This window comes from Dermacentor variabilis, chromosome 4 (genome assembly GCF_050947875.1).
Source record: "Dermacentor variabilis isolate Ectoservices chromosome 4, ASM5094787v1, whole genome shotgun sequence".
Classification (NCBI taxonomy): domain Eukaryota; kingdom Metazoa; phylum Arthropoda; class Arachnida; order Ixodida; family Ixodidae; genus Dermacentor; species Dermacentor variabilis.
The window spans coordinates 42,099,962-42,116,731 of record NC_134571.1 but is presented as its reverse complement, the minus strand read 5'-3'; the positions used below and the strand labels follow the sequence as shown (position 1 = coordinate 42,116,731).

The 16,770-nt window shown below is 52.5% G+C and overlaps 1 protein-coding gene across 6 annotated transcripts in view; it reads left to right on the top strand.

Moving 5' to 3' along the window:
• The window catches only part of Eip74EF (Ecdysone-induced protein E74), a 293,260-nt gene that overhangs the window by 79,435 nt on the left and 197,055 nt on the right, over positions 1-16,770 (top strand). The window contains exon 1 of one of the 6 annotated variants that reach the window (XM_075688764.1): positions 3,783-4,057. The exons of 4 other annotated variants lie outside the window; for them this stretch is intronic. The gene's annotated coding sequence lies outside the window, so the exon portion shown is untranslated. Of the gene's footprint in view, positions 1-3,782; positions 4,058-4,214; positions 4,316-16,770 lie in introns of those variants that run through there. One more of the 6 variants, XM_075688766.1, reaches the window with a different exon arrangement.

The following is a 16,770-nucleotide window of genomic DNA, read 5'->3' as shown; positions in this document are numbered from 1 at the left end:
AGCTTCGTATTCGCATCGCAAAGAGCAGCGGAGAGTTTCCGTTTGTTCTTGGTGTCACTTTCGTATCTGAAGCGCGCAGTTTCGGTTTCGTTTGCTTGGGTGTCGTGCTTGCAAGAGTGGCGTTGGGATAAGTAGCCCCCTCAAAATAATTTCCACGTTCAAAAATATAATTACATCAGTCGGCCGGTATGCAAGGATGGCTCATTCACCTGATCGGGGCCAGACAACTGTTGCAAGGTACAAAAATATCCTAAATTCTGCGCTATCGGTTGCGAGTACGGTCTAATCGTGCTACTTCTGAGGGTGAAGTTGATGTAAATTCGGGTGCCTTCATTTAAAAAGCTCTTCAAGACTTACGAGATATATTGATAGACAGAAGTGTATTTATATTAAATTTTAGACTCAAGGTGGGATGTCGCAACTGGAGACGGGAGCTGTACTATAGGAGGGAGACGATGACTGGCAAAAATAAAACTGCGATCAGGTGTCCTACACATAATTTTCTAGTTTCTCGTCGATTACGACTTAGTCATACGCCTGTCAATCGTTTTGCGCTCATCGAGACGCCCGCGTTTAGGCTTTACCGAGTCTTTAATTTGCTTCAGGGCGCCTTATCGCGAGCACTCTTTATCGCGGAATTCTCATGTTGGATAATTTGTTCCACTCGTTCGGAATCTGATTTGTCTTTTCTTGTTCCTTCTTTCACTTTTATCACCACAACGCTGGTTTATTGCGTTAAATCACGATTAATTGAATTGAATTGAATTGAATTTTTATTCTCCTTGAACACAAATACACAAGGAAGGAGTGTATCATATCATTATTCAAGGAGTAACATATCATTATTCATATATAATCATCCTCGGATCACTGTAGTGATCACTATTTGCCCTGTCTAACTCTTCAATCAATCAATCAATCAATCAATCAATCAATCAATTCTCAGGGTTCGTGATCAATTTTGCTGTCATCGTCAGCACGTGAGCGTGTAGTTTTGGGGGTCAAAATCAACCATTGATTGATTGATTGATTGATTGATTGATTGATTGATTGATTGATTGATTGATTGATTGAGTGAGTGAGTGAGTGAGTGAGTGAGTGAGTGAGTGAGTGAGTGAGTGAGTGAGTGAGTGAGTGAGTAATCACAGCGCTTATGGTCAGTCGTGAATCTTTACCTCGTCTTCCAATGCTTTCAACGCTAAACCCAAATTCAACCGAGCAAGACCTCCGGTCACACTTCTAACATACCAGCCTGTATATTTTTACAAAGCCTATACATCCCAACAAACTTGAATGCACAATCGTCTTGAATAATGCTGCAGGCAAATTTGGTATCGATTATAAAAAAAAAGTGCATCAGAATCAAAATCATTTTTTTAAATATTTTGTAATTGCAATTCATAATTAAGTAATCTGGGAAATACGCTTTTGCAGATGTAAACGCTTCTGCTTGAAAGAACCAGCATTAACAGTGCCGACTACAGCCGTCTGTGTACGACGTTTAACGAAGATGGCCACTTTTCAATTTTACAAAAGGCGGCGCATTCTCTAATATTATCAATCGCACCACGATCAGAGCTCATTCGCCGCGGCCCTGCCGGCCGCCATGGTGCTTGAGGTCGCGGGTGCGATCCCAGCCGCTGCAGTCGCATTTCGATGGGGCCGAAGTGCAGGGACGGTCGCGTACTTGTATTTAGCTATACGTTCTTAAAGAAATGAGGTGGTCGAAATTAATATAGAGTCCTCCCCCACTACGGCGTGCCTCATAATCAGATCGCGGTTTTGGCACGTGCAACACCAGACTTTAGTGCTTTGGGGTATTCAAGAGAACATTGAAGGTAATGCCGAGGACATTGACATTCTGAATTTTTCTAGTGAATCTCACTGGGAAACATGGAGAGGAGGGGGTTAGTTTTCTCAGTGCAACCCTAATCGTATAACCTTTCTATTCTCGATTTCTTGCCTTTTGATCTCAAGGGAGGAGTGGGTTTGTAATGGTACAAACATGAAACCCTTCTTCCTATAGTTGCCTTCAGCCCGACTGCTACTGCCGGCGTGCTTTGCGGCAGCAGTGGCCTAGTGAAACTCGTCGTGAAATCTGTCTATTTTCGCCGAGTGTTAGAATCCTCTGGCTTCGCGACGCACCTTTATCATTTCAAGGTTGGCAGCACGGATAAGCTTTCGCGGCAGTAGAAGAAGGGGGATAGAAAACGGGCTGGGGGCAAGACGCATCGTCGGCTACGAGACATCTGCATACGCATGTCCTGCTTATGAATTTCCAAATCCGATTATAGCGTCGCCGTCCAGTTTATCGCTTTGTTGGAGGCACGATAACGCGTCGTCCCCTTCAGAACACTTGCACAGTCGAACGTGTCTGTTATCGCCAGCCTGCGGCTTGGACCTCTCTCCATAGGGTCGGAAGCAGGGCAGTTGCAGCGTTATCCAAACGCTTCTCGTCTTGAGCAGTAAGTTCTCGGCTCTAGCGAAGTGCTCGGAGTTACTGCGTAAAAGCATATCCGAGCGAAAGGCGTATATAAACCGTCTGGGCGCGCAGAGGATCTCATTACGACGAGCGCCCCCTTTTCGTCGCGGCTCGTGCAGTCTTCTCGCTTTCACTATGTAAATAAGCTCTTCCGCCGCGTGACGTCACGTTCGCGCTCAAGTTCGCTCTTCTGCCAGACCTCCGCGAGCCCTACTGGTACGCCGCCTGTCCGTCGTTGCGTTCGCTGCCAGGGCCAAGGCCACTTGTAACGACAGGCAGAGGCGAGCCCGTTCCCCTCCAGTCAGTGGAGGGAAGGTAGTAATGCGTTGAAGTCCAACAGAATAGCTCTCCCGTGACCATCAATTTAAGCTGACCGGTTCATCAAACATTTGGCGCGCGTGCTGCGGGAGTGTACCTGGCGCGGCCAGTTCGGCTGCCGAGCTACGAACGACGCTTTTTCGAGCGGAGTGAGACATGTGGCAGAGGGTGTTTGAAAAATGCACGCCGTCCGGAATTGGTTGAAACACGCCCCGGCGGGAGCTCGCTGCGCGGAGCTGGCGCCAAACGGCAATCCCACCCAGCACGGGCGGAAGGCGAAGCATGCTTGCGCGGGTTCTAGAAGCCAGCAGCGAGAGAGGAAAGAAGCTTCGAGAGAAGGATCGCCTTTCTCAAGGACGGCCGCGCGCTGCAGAGGCAGCGCTACGTTGCGCGTGCTCAGAACGAGGCTAGCGGGAGAGAAAACGCAATGTCCGGGCGGTTCGCGAGTAAAGAGAAGCATCGTTTCTCCCCCGCGGCCACTTCCCGATGAGAATGTTATGCGCAAAACGACTGGGATGAGGAGGGACCGTTGCTTGAAAGGTGCCCCATCGCGAGACCTCGCGCCGAGACCCCGGTCGCGAAACACGCAACGCCGTGTCTGTACCGGTATCGAGGGTCGTGGACGTTTCGCGATGTTCCAGCAACGGTGTGGTGGCCGGGCCTCCTAATTGGAGAGCCGCACTGCCGGCCATCAGAGCCGCTTAAAAAGGAAGCGAGCAGACGACGGCGGGACCTCGACGCCGGCGATCGCGTCGTCTGCTGCCGCCCGTTGGTGGTTTAGTTGGTGGCCTCGAGCAGCGACGACGCCGCGGAAAGGGAAGCAGCGGGCGCGAAAGGGATGGAGCGAGGTGGGGTTTGTGAGGGGCGGAGGGGTCCGTTGCCGGAAGTGCTCGCGGGTGACGTCAAGATCGCCGCCGTGTGCTCCGCGACTTCCGGGTTTCCCCGTGCCGTCGGCTCCTCCAGCGCCGCGTGCGCGTGTGGGCTTTTGAAGGCCGGCGGTGGATGCATGTGCTTTCGCCTGGCGGCGGCCGCTCTCTCGCCGTGTGCGAGCATCAGCTGCGTCGCGTGTCGCCAACTGCTGCGGTGCTCTGCCAGCTTCATCACCGTCGAGAGCGTCGGGGAGGGGACGACCCCCTCCGGACAACGGGAGAAGCCATGTGCTCGCCGCAGCTCGGATTATTACGCGACCGCCGCTACGGACACTGAAACAGCTCTGGCTGGTTTCCCGGTCTCGCGGCGAGGGACATATGATGCGAGGTATGTAGAGCGGCTCGTCAGGCCGAGCTGGGCGCCCCTCTGCGCTCGCAAAGTCACACGGCCAAGGTCGCTTGGTGATTGTAGTCTGGGGACGCGAGCGCGTGCAGTTGTCGCTTGCGGCAACGCCGGCGCTCACAAGCAGTGCGCGAAACCACGTGTTGCGCAACCGGCCCCGCCGCGCTTCCCTCAACAAGTTGTGCCGCGCACGCCCGCATCTCAAGAGCCCGCTCTTTCCGTTCGCCGCCGCGAATCACCATGGTATGATTTCGTTTCTTTCCTTTACAAGTGGATATAGTATACTTGGCCTGTATAAAGCTTACAGTGTACTGCATCGATGGAGGAGAGGAAAGGGGAGGAGAGCTGTGACGCTACTGTGTATGTATACGGCGTGCGACGTGGACGCGCACTGGCGATTGATCCGGCGGAGCAGCACTTTTTTTTTTTTTTTCAGCAATAACATGCCGGGCGTCACCGCATCTCTCGGACTTTGGAGTAGTGGCGGGACACAAGTAGCAGACATGACATCCCGCCTTCTGATTGCCCGGACTGCTTGCGCGATGTATCTGTTATAGTTCACGGTTACAGGCGCTGTCACACCGGCGAATGGCACTTTCCGCTCAGCATCGCGCTTCGCAGCAAGTGGAGGCGTACATCAATGTAGTCATAATTACGAGTATAGATAAGAGCAGGTTGCTTTTGGGGCAGTCGCGCTTTTGTTTTGCACGGAAGCGTGAGTGAACACGACGCGAAAGATAAGCATGTGGCCTGAAACGACGGTCTGGCTGCGTGTCCATTCTTTGTGGAGCTGGATGTTGGTCATCAGTCAAAAGTGGGCTTATCTCGGCCGACTGACAATTCAGTGCTTAACGTGGATTCTGCCCCATGGAGCTTAGATGACGCGCTAAAAATAGAAGATATCATAAATTGTACCAACGGCTTACTATAACCGTTCCGAGCAGTTGGCAAACCCTCCTGTTCGAGCAAGAATCCGAGTTGGATTTTTTCTTCAGGGTGGAAATGTTGGAAGGCTTGGATGTACGTGGTAGCGCGGAACAAGCTTGTCTTTGTTGTAGGGCGTGTATTATGCAGATGTCAGGATGAGGAATGGTGCGCGTTTCACAATGTTCGCCGAGCGTTGCAAGAGTGCGGCGACTCATTGTGGTGTCGAACAGCCCGCCTCCGCATTTTGCCTCCGGCTTTCGTCGCGCTTGCGATACCGTTTCACCACTTAACGGTCTTCCGCACATTCACGACAGGCTTCGCATTGATTCAAGAAAGAGAACAGGTATATATACATATAAAAAAAAGAGGGGGAGTGGGGGGGGCGCACCTAACCAATCTGAATCGCTACAGGCTGTTTCGCCGGCAGGTGCCGCGTCGGAGAGCAGTGTGTGCCGTTATTGATTTTGGGTCGCCCCGCTATAATCCCGCGTTTAGTATGGTTTGACGTTCGCTCGAGTCTCACAGGCGACGCGCTGCGTCCATTGCCGGCGTATAATATATACGCTATACGCGCTCGCATGGCAGCGGCACATAGCGGCTTCCCTGTTTCGCGGAAATACAACCGTGTCGGAATGAGCGTGGCCATGCCGCTTTCTTGGCCGCTGTCCAGCCGCGGGGTAAAATAACGCACTGGGGCGGCCGCGTCGTTCAGCGGACAGGGCGAGGGCGCCTCGCAACCCGAGCGAGAGCAGGTTTTTTTTTTTTTTTTCTTTGCAGCTTTCGTATAGACGCGCGGCTCGGGCCTAACCAGCGCAGCAGCGCTCGCGGGGGCGTCCCCTGGTAGCGCCCACGTGGCCGTGCTTTCACCCATCGCGGCTCCCGGCAGGCCTAGCAGCGCGCCTGATTTTTGTCCTCTGTTTTGATGCAACACGGCCCGCAGTTGTCATCGTTCCTCCGCCAAGAGCGTAACTATAGGTTGCCGCCGGCGTTAGAACCGAGGGGGCAGGATCTGCGGTTAGTAGAGCAGACGTCCGCGTGCCGTAGGATGTTCTGCAACGAGCGTCCTATATAGCACGTGATGGCGTTTGGGACGCCTCCGGTACGACTGTGAGCTCCGAGACCGCGAATTGTAAGCACTGGGCATCCGGCTCTCAGAATGTAACGCTTTCTGAAGCATGAAACGCTGCTTATTCCAATTCGGTTAGTGCACAAGGTAACACACACCGTGTAGCGCGGGACCCACCTTTTAGTGCAAAGGCTGACGGTTTATTTCTCATTGTCCGTGACAGCGAGCGAGAAGCCAAACGGCGCGCTTGCAATGGGTTACTTACTCCCACATAAATACTCTCCCGCCATCATTTATATATACTCAAGGCCTGTATTTACAATAACGTTCTTACACTAGCACAAGCCAGCCAATCGTGATGTTGGAAGCATTGTTACCGAAGGCGGCCGGCCAATGAGCAGCTTTGACCAAGGACCAGCTGTGTGAATTGGGCTCGAGGGCACGCATTCTCAATATGCACTTACGCTAGAATTGCCTGTAACAGCATTTTCCAGCCAATCCTGGTGCTGGGCATATCAGCGAAAGAGGCCATTCAGTGGCAAAGAGCACTTATACGACCGAAAAGCTTTATGAATTCGGCCCCATGCACGTTAGTGGAAAAGTGACGTGCGTGTAGGTATGCGCTGATTGGAAGCTCGGTAGACTGGGCCTGTATCCCCAAAGTTCGTAAGCTATAGAATGGTTCGTACGAACGAGTGCGAGCCAATCGTGATAGTGAACATATGATTAGCGAAGGCCAATGGCCAATGACAGCCCTCTCGAGCTAAAACTATTGCAAATTCGGCCCGTGCCCTACACTCTGTGCCATTGAATCCGTGCAATGCAGCCGAATATAGGACCTTATCGATGCGAAAGCATCAGATGGCCAATTTAGCGAAAAAGCCGGCGTCTGTAGCAGTGAAACGGTACGTAAATTAGCCATTTGCTGCGACGCCACGTCATGTCACGTGCGCGCTTAGACGGAGCAGAGCTGTCGAACGGAAACACCTGCTGGACGCGTCAGGGGAGAAGGGCATCGCCGTGACGCCACGTCGCCCTCGCTCTCGGAGGCCTGCGTTATCCGTGCGTTCCTTGTCTGCGCAAGCTCTCGCCTGCTTTCTGCTTCGCCTCGGTAATCGCTATGAAGAAGTTCATGTATAAAAACATAAACCAGAACGCATTCGAAAGGAAAAGCGTTCGCGATTGTGAGTTTCGGGCCTGCGATCCCACGCTCTGAAGCCGAGTGCCTCACCCACTGGGCTAAAGCAGCGCCTCGTAGATCGCAGGCCTGTGCACTCTGCTTTATGGCATCGTGCTACTTGGACCGAAATTTCCATTGCCAAGGCCGGCGTGACGAAACGGTGACGTCAAAATCACCGCGGCCTACTCGCGAGCGTCCCCATTAGATTCTATTGCGGTCGGGCACGGTAGCATGACGTCACGGATCGAAGTGCACCGGCCTTGTGCTACGCCGAGCGTCTCAACGCGCTCGCTTGCCCGCGAGAAGTTCATAACTCGAAGGAGTGCTCAGCGGCGATCAGTTGGACATTAATGCATTCACATCTATTCAGAAGTGCTTAGGTGTCCTTGGGTTTCTTTATCCACTATACAATCAATCAATCTCCATTTCCCTTTTAACAATGGAGGAGGGTGAGGGAAAAGTCGCAAAGAGAAGGATTTTCCGTTGCTACGTTGTGGCAGTATTGCGCGGCGCTAAACTCGCACAATAAAGCAACGGAATTGTTTTAGCGACGCTAAATCATCCGTGATCCTTCCGGCGAACAAGCCCCTTTTTCTTGCTCTCGTTATTCATTGGCTGACGTCGCGATCACCAGCTTTCACTACGCTGCATGCTGGGATCCCATGAAACACATACTCACGCCCACGCACGTACGTACAATATGAGTTGGTTATGTCATCGTACTTTGTATTCTGCCTTTGCGAGCGGTGTGAAGAGCCACGGGTGCGCGCGCGGATGCGTTTTGCCTGCATGGGCTATGTCGAGCGGGTCTACACTTCTGTCCGCCTGTGGGCTGTATGACGGCTGGCTCGGCTAGCATGCAATAACAGGCCATTCACGCTCAAAGCGATCCCAATACACACGCGTAGTTTCGCTGAAGACGTCTATTACGCCAGCAGAAAGGCGGTTTCTTGCCGGCTGTTTGGATCGCGACACTGGAGCGATCGGATGGGAACTCGGCGCTGACGCCCGTGGTTGTACCTGGGTCGCAAGCCCCAAGGGTAGCGTTGGCCTGGCGGCCTGGGGTACAACTCGAAGCATCCGAAGGTCCCGGCAAAGCATGAGTCGACAGGTAACAACGAAACAACTTGTTTATTTTAACATCGCAAAGAGTTGGCGGTCAGGTTTGACCGAAGTAGAGAGACGGGAGAGCACTTCACTCAACGGAAGAAATCGGAGCCCTCCTCTGGCGTCCGGGGGCAGCTGTTTTTATACTCTCGCAGTTGAGGGCAAGAAGGAACCCCTCAAAAGACGAGCACGTGAATGTACAATGGGCTAATGGTGACGCACACTGTCGTAGCGATGCCGTAGCACCATGTCGTGGCGCTGCGCACGATCTCGTAGCACCTGGTCGTGGCGCTGCGCAGCACACTGTCGTGGCGCTGCCGGTCGGACACAATGACTGTAACGAGAAGATGGTCCCTGCTTTGGCATCGCCTGTTTCGGGCACAATGACTGGAACGAGATCCCTGCTTTGGCATCGCCTGTTTCGGGCCCAATAACTGGAAGGAGATCCCTGCTTTGGCCTCGCCTGTTTCGGGCACAATGACTGGAACGAAATCCCTAGGCGGTCGCATCGCCGCAGACGCGCCTGGAAACACCTGGCGATGAGTGTTGCGGTGACGACGATCGGGCCAAAATGTCTGCCGCCCCGCCGCAGTTGGCGCCGGCAAAACCACGTGTCGCAGGCGAAACGCAACAGACCGCCCCGCCGGGGGAAGGAGATCCCGATGGACAGGGGACTGCATCCGCTGTCCGGAGGGATGTCGCTCGATGATGCTCATAACCGAAGTCGGGCGTCCCTCGACGTTTCTTGAGCGCAGCGCACAGAGAAGGCCTCGTTCTCTTGTTCAGGTTCGCACGGGACACTACAAAGTGACTTCGGGAAAGTTCACTTTTTTGTTCTCGTTCCCGGCAAGCGTTAGAACTACGCTGAAACTCAACCGCTCAGTCAGCAAGCACGGCACAACCCTCACTAAGCCCTGCCAGGCTCTTTCCCCTTTTTATACCACTGCCTAGTTCCTTACAGTAGTCTAGCATCACTCAGAACGCGTCCACAAATTGAAAAATTGCACTAGAAAGCATATCATCACTTTGAAACACTAAACAAAAGAAATATGTTAAAAAAAATCCTGCCTCAGGAAGAAAAACATCAGTAACAAACAATTTTGAGGCTGATTCCTACGTTAGGGGCTTCGACTTAAGCCATCGGCGTTACCGTTGAGACTCCCCTTTTTGTAACGCACCTCAAAGGAATATTGTTGTAAAGCGAGGCTCCAGCGCAGGAGGCGGCCATTTTTGGGAGAGATGGTCTGCAGCCATTGGAGAGGGCAGTGATCTGTCTCAATGATAAACCTCGAGCCGGCTAGATAGCATGACAATTTCTGAACGGCCCACACGAGACATGCACACTCTTTCTCGGTGGCGCTATACGCCTGCTCACGACTGGTCAGCTTACGACTAGCATACAGGACGGGGTGTTCTACTTCTCCATTTTCCCGTTGGCACAGTACAACGCCCATGCCTCGCTCACTAGCATCGCACTGAACAATGAACCCTTTTGTATAGTCTGGCGATCGTAGCACAGGCTGGCTTGTTAGGGCACTCTTTAGGGCGCTAAAAGCTCTTTCCTTTGTCTCGTCCCAGACGACTGTTTGAGGCTCTGTCTTTCTTAGAGCATCCGTCAGGGGAGCCGCGATATCAGAGTACCTAGGGATGTACCTCTGATAGTAGCCGGCGACACCTAAGAACGACCGAATATCGGTCTTTGTGCGCGGTTGCGGAAAGCCTCGCACAGCGGCCACTTTTATTTCAGAGGGGCGGCGACGACCCTGACCAATCACGTGACCGAGGTAGACAACCTCGGCCTGTGCTAACTGGCACTTAGGAGCCTTTACTGTCAAGCCTGCTTCGCGCAGGCGGGTTAGCACTGCCCGCAAGTGTGTCATATGCTCAGACCAGGATGCGGAGAATATCGCTACGTCGTCTAGATACGGTAAAGCGAATTCTTGCTGTCCCCGCAACACTTTATCCATGAGACTTGAAAAACAGTATGGCGCGTTCTTCAAACCAAAACTCAACACTTTAGGACGGAATGTTCCCATTGGTGAAATGAACGCCGCATACCTACTAGCCTCTTCTGTAAGTGGAACCTGCCAATAACCCCTGACAAGATCTAGGGTGGAAATAAACTGAGCGCTACTAACTTTCTCAAGGCGCTCCTCGATGTTAGGGATCGGATAAATTTGATCCTTAGTGATGGAATTAAGCCTGCGGTAGTCGACGCAAGGACGAGGTTCCTTGCCCGGTACCTCAACTAAAATCAAAGGGGAGGTATAATCACTCTCACCTGCCTCAATAACACCGAGCTGTAGCATTTTCTTTACCTCAGCCTCCATAATATCGCTCTGGCGGGGTGACACCCGATACGCCTTGGATCGTACTGGCTCTGTGGAGGTAAGTTCTATATCATGAGTAAGTACAGAAGTCCTACCAGGCCTCTCAGAGAACAGACCTTGAAACTCTTGTAATAGCTGGTGTAGTTCGGTTTTCTGCTCAGGCGACAGCGGTGCTTTACTGATAAGGTCACTAATGACTTGACCGGTGTCTTCCCTGTTCGTCACTGAGCCTAGTCCCGGAAGCTCGACCGGAAGCTCTTCAGGAACGTTTACCATCATGCACACCACTGCTTCCCTTTGTCTATAAGGTTTGAGCAGATTACAGTGGTAAACTTGCTGTGCTTTCCGCTTTCCTGGCAGACTTACCACGTAGTTAACGTCCGACAGTTTCTGAACAATTCGCGCTGGGCCCTCCCACTGCACGTCTAGTTTGTTGTTTAGCGATGTGCGCAATATCATGACCTCATCGCCAACCTCAAAACGACGGGCCCTGGCTGTCCGATCATAATAAACCTTGGCCCTCTGCTGGGCCTTTGTCATTGCTTCACCTGACAACTCCTGTGCCCTTCTTAAGCGTTCGAGGAGCTTAAGCACGTACTCCACCACGACTGGGTCGTCGCCCCTACCTTCCCATGATTCTCGAAGCATGCGAAGCGGAGATCGAAGCGAGCGACCGTACACCAGTTCAGCTGGCGAAAACCCCGTAGCCGCATGCGGCGCGGTCCTTAAAGCAAACATCACCCCAGGCAGACACAGCTCCCAGTCAGTTTGATGTTCAAAACACAAGGCTCTCAACACGCGCTTCATGACGGAGTGGAGCTTCTCAACGGAATTCGACTGTGGGTGGTACACTGAGCTGTGTAGCAGCTTTACCCCACACCTTTCGAGAAAAGTTGTCGTCAAAGCGCTAGTAAACACTGTGCCCTGATCTGATTGAATTTCTGCAGGAAAACCAACTCGCGCAAATATGGACAGTAGTGCATTAACTATCTCAACTGAGCTGAGTTCTTTAAGCGGCACTGCTTCAGGGAACTTTGTCGCTGGGCAGATCACAGTCAAAATGTGTCTGTACCCCGTGGCTGTTACCGGCAGAGGTCCCACTGTATCAATAACGAGCCGTCTAAAAGGCTCCGTAATGATAGGTACCAATTTCAACGGCGCCCTCGATTTGTCCCCTGGTTTGCCCACCCGCTGACAAGTGTCACATGTCCTCACGAAATGGTCTGCGTCCCGAAAACACCCTGGCCAATAGTACTCTTGCAAGAGACGGTCCTTAGTTTTCTTAACTCCTAGGTGTCCGGACCACGAACCCCCATGTGACAAGCGCAACAGATCCTGACGATAGCATTGAGGCACGACCAGCTGATCGAACTCCACTCCTCGGCGGTCTAGATACTTCCGGTACAGGACTCCACCTCTTTCCACAAAACGCGCAGTTTTCCTGGCGATACCTTCTTTGACATTGCAGCGCACGTTTTCCAGGCTGCCATCCTTTTTTTGTTCGGCTATCAAAGCCGTCCGGCTGACTTTTAGCAACCTATCAAGTCCGTCTGACGTAGGCGCGATGAGCAAATCAGTAGATAGCTCTTCTAACTTTCCCGCGTCGGGATTTTCCTCTCCAGTATCTGGCGCCTTCAACGCTACAGACTCAATTCTATTCTGTTCGGGCGTGCTCTGAATATCAGCTTGCTGCGCCTCTGACCCTTTTTCGTTGTTTGATAACGTCGGCCCCGCAACTACCGCCTTTGCAGCGAGCTCCCGAACCTTCGATCTGGTTAAGGCCTGAACACTAGCTTCACCAAACAAAAGCCCCTTCTCGCGCAGGAGGTGATCGGACCTGTTTGAAAATAGGTACGGGTACTGGGGTGGCAGCATAGATGACACTGCCGCCTCTGTCTCAAGCGCTCCGAAAGGTCCTTCAATAAGCACTTTTGCTACCGGCAGACACACGCTATGAGCTTCCACGGCTTGCTTGATCCATGCGCACTCGCCCGTGAACATATGGGGTTCTACGTAAGACGGGTGAACTACATCCATCGTAGCTGCGGAATCGCGAAGCACTCGGCACTCTTTCCCGTTTACGAGGAGGTCTCGCATGTAAGGCTCAAGAAGCTTCATGTTCTCGTCCGTGCTGCCTATTGAAAAAAACACAACTTTTGGTGTTGTTTCCGGACACTGCGCCGAAAAGTGACCCGGCTTCTGGCACGTATAACAAACGCCCGCTCGCCTCATCTCGAACCGCTTTCTGCGTTTGGCTGCCGCCGTCTCTTTACGTCTGGTCGGACTGCTTTCACTCGCATCCGCACTACGCGTGTCCCCCTTAAATCTCATGGGCGTGAACCTTGGCCTCTCAGACTTGGAGCCAAATTCACCCTTTTGACCGTCCTTAGCTCCGCGAGCTCGACGCGTCACAAACTCCTCGGCTAGCTCAGCGGCTCTAGCCACCGTACTCACGTCTGGCCTATCCAAGACCCAGTATCGCACGTTCTCCGGTAACCGACTATAAAACTGTTCTAGCCCGAAACACTGCAGAACTTTATCGTGGTCACCAAACGCTTTCTCTTCTTTGAGCCACTCCTGCATGTTCGACATAAGCCTATACGCAAACTCTGTATATGACTCACTTTTGCCTTTCTCATTTTCCCGAAACTTCCGACGGAACGCTTCCGCAGACAGCCGGTACTTTTTTAGCAGACTCGATTTTACTTTGTCGAAATCCTCTGCTTCCTCTCTATCCAAGCGAGCGACTACGTCGGCCGCCTCGCCGGGTAACAAAGTGAGCAAGCGCTGTGGCCACGTTTCCCGAGAGAACCCCTGCTTCTCGCATGTTCGCTCAAAGTTAACCAGGAACAAACCAATGTCCTCTCCAAGCTTAAACGGCCGCATCAGGTCAGTCATTTTGAACAATACGCGTTCTCCTGCACCGTGTGCCTGACTTCCATTACGAGCGCGTTCCATCTCTACCTCGAGACGCTTCATTTCCAAAGCGTGTTCGCGCTCTTCTTTTTCTTTCTGCTCTTTAAGTTCGCGCTCCTGTCTTTTTGACGTCTCCTCAATAGTCTCAAGGCATTCCGACAGCTCGTCATCCTCAGCCTCTAACTCAAGAATAGCCTTTAGCAGTTCAGGTTTTCTGAGTTTGTCCGAGACATCCAGACCCAACTCTCTTGCAAGCTCCAACAATTTCGGTTTGCGCAACGACTTCAAATCCATGGCTGCTCTGAATGCTGCTTTCTCTACTGCTTATTATTGTCTTGCCGCAACACCCGGCAGCAACGACAACCACAATTACCAGCTCTGTTTCTAACACTAACAAAAGCCTGGCAAAGCTCAGAAGAAGAAAGTCCCGCACTCACCAAACCTCGCAGGCAGGAATTCCGCGCAGTCGTTCCGCTGCAGGCAACCAGTCGTCACACAGGGCTCGTTGCACTGCTCCCGGATCGTCGTTGAGCTGCTCAGCATACTGTCAACTGCATCGCTTTGCCGCTGGCCTCCGTTGTCGCTGTCTCACCGCTGGCAGACAGATGTTTGAAGTCGTAGGCGATCTCACCGCTGGCAACCAGATGTTTGGATCGCGACACTGGAGCGATCGGATGGGAACTCGGCGCTGACGCCCGTGGTTGTACCTGGGTCGCAAGCCCCAAGGGTAGCGTTGGCCTGGCGGCCTGGGGTACAACTCGAAGCATCCGAAGGTCCCGGCAAAGCATGAGTCGACAGGTAACAACGAAACAACTTGTTTATTTTAACATCGCAAAGAGTTGGCGGTCAGGTTTGACCGAAGTAGAGAGACGGGAGAGCACTTCACTCAACGGAAGAAATCGGAGCCCTCCTCTGGCGTCCGGGGGCAGCTGTTTTTATACTCTCGCAGTTGAGGGCAAGAAGGAACCCCTCAAAAGACGAGCACGTGAATGTACAATGGGCTAATGGTGACGCACACTGTCGTAGCGATGCCGTAGCACCATGTCGTGGCGCTGCGCACGATCTCGTAGCACCTGGTCGTGGCGCTGCGCAGCACACTGTCGTGGCGCTGCCGGTCGGACACAATGACTGTAACGAGAAGATGGTCCCTGCTTTGGCATCGCCTGTTTCGGGCACAATGACTGGAACGAGATCCCTGCTTTGGCATCGCCTGTTTCGGGCCCAATAACTGGAAGGAGATCCCTGCTTTGGCCTCGCCTGTTTCGGGCACAATGACTGGAACGAAATCCCTAGGCGGTCGCATCGCCGCAGACGCGCCTGGAAACACCTGGCGATGAGTGTTGCGGTGACGACGATCGGGCCAAAATGTCTGCCGCCCCGCCGCAGTTGGCGCCGGCAAAACCACGTGTCGCAGGCGAAACGCAACACGGCGCGCTCGCGTGCTGCCTGTCGCGCCGCTTGCCCGCGCGGCGCGTGCCTCTGCGCTGTCGCATGTAGGCGCATGACACGTTCCGCGTCGTAAGAGTGTCACATGTCATATGTCCGATGTCAGAGGCTGCAGACCATATCGCAAGCTTTGTGCAAAAAAGCCAGACATCATACCCCTTTTTTTTCAATGCATAGTCGTTAGGAGTGTCACAGGGGAAAAAGTATGCGTGTGAGGTGTGGTAAGCCGGTCACGTGGTGGAGGTAGACAAGGGTTGGGGGAGCGTAGAAGAGCTTGTATGTATGTATGTATGTATGTATGTATGTATGTATGTATGTATGTATGTATGTATGTATGTATGTATGTATGTATGTATGTATGTATGTGTGTATGTGTGTATGTGTGTGTGTGTGTGTGTGTGTGTGTGTTGTGTGTGTGTGTGTGTGTGTGCGTGCGTGCGTGCGTGTGTGTGTGTGTGTGTGTGTGTGTGTGTGTGTGTGTGTGTGTGTGTGTTTGTGTGTGTGTGTGTGTGTGTGTCTGTATGTGTAGTGCAACTGGACCACCGTTAGTAGCACTTCGCTCCTCGAATCGATCGAAGAGTTGGGTCATGTGTCGAGTGAGCTCCTGAGCGATGCTTTGCAATGTGGGAAACGCGGTTTAAACTTGGATACGGATGCTCGAAGAGGTGGGTGCTAACGCATTCCTCTCGTATCTACCGCTAAATCGCCACTGAATTTTCACAATTTTTCTTTTTCGTTATTCTCTCGGGTCTGTATGTGTACGTGTAACATTCGCCGTCAAAGGCACTGTATATAGAATAGCTAATCCAGCGCTGTATTATAAAGATAACTGTTCCCGTGATTTAATGTGGTACACATTATTGCTCGTTCGGAAATAGCGCTGTGCTTTCGAGCTCAGTGTACATCGCTGCCGACTTCTCATTAATATATATATATATATATATATACACGTGCGCGCGCGCGGACTATGCGTGTACAGTCAGTGCGAGTGGATGCTACACATTGTGCTTCATCATCATCAGCCTATATTTGTGGCCGCACGCAGGTCGAAGGCCTAGCTCTCCCAGCGGTCGCCATTTACCTCCGTCTTGCGCTAGCCCATTCCAACTTGCGCCTGCAAATTTCCTCAATTTCATCACCCCACCTAGTTTTCTGCCGTCCTCGACTGCGCTTTCTTTCCCTTGGCACCCATTATGTAATGGGAGGTATAGTTAGTATGGGTCAGTTAAATGAGGCAAGTTGCGACGCATCAAAGTGCACCCTTGCCGGTCGTTAGAATATGCGAATGAACGACTTCGATGGCCGGCTGCGTGGCACCTGAACATAGCGTGTACCTGAGGACAGCTCGGGCATGCGTGATGTTCTTGGATGTGGCAGTGGTGGAAACCGAAACGACGAGCACGGGCACCTGGCTGCATTCTCGCTCTGTATTGCGCTCCGTAGAATCGGCGTGGCTGTGAGAGACGCTTCTTGCTGCACGCGTCACGTGTGCGCGTCTGGAAGCCTCAAAAAGCGGGCGGAGTGCCGACCTGGAGTGCGCATTGTCGGCTTTGGGGTAAGGCAATAGATGAGCATATATGAGATGAATAGGAGGAGCATGAGGAAATAGCATTTATTAGTTCCAGTGGAACTAAGGCCATGCATTCCAGGACTCCTTGCAGAGTACGCTTATGTAGGCCTCCTTGCCCAGGAGAGCCGGCCACGAAAGGTTGCGGCTCATTAGATT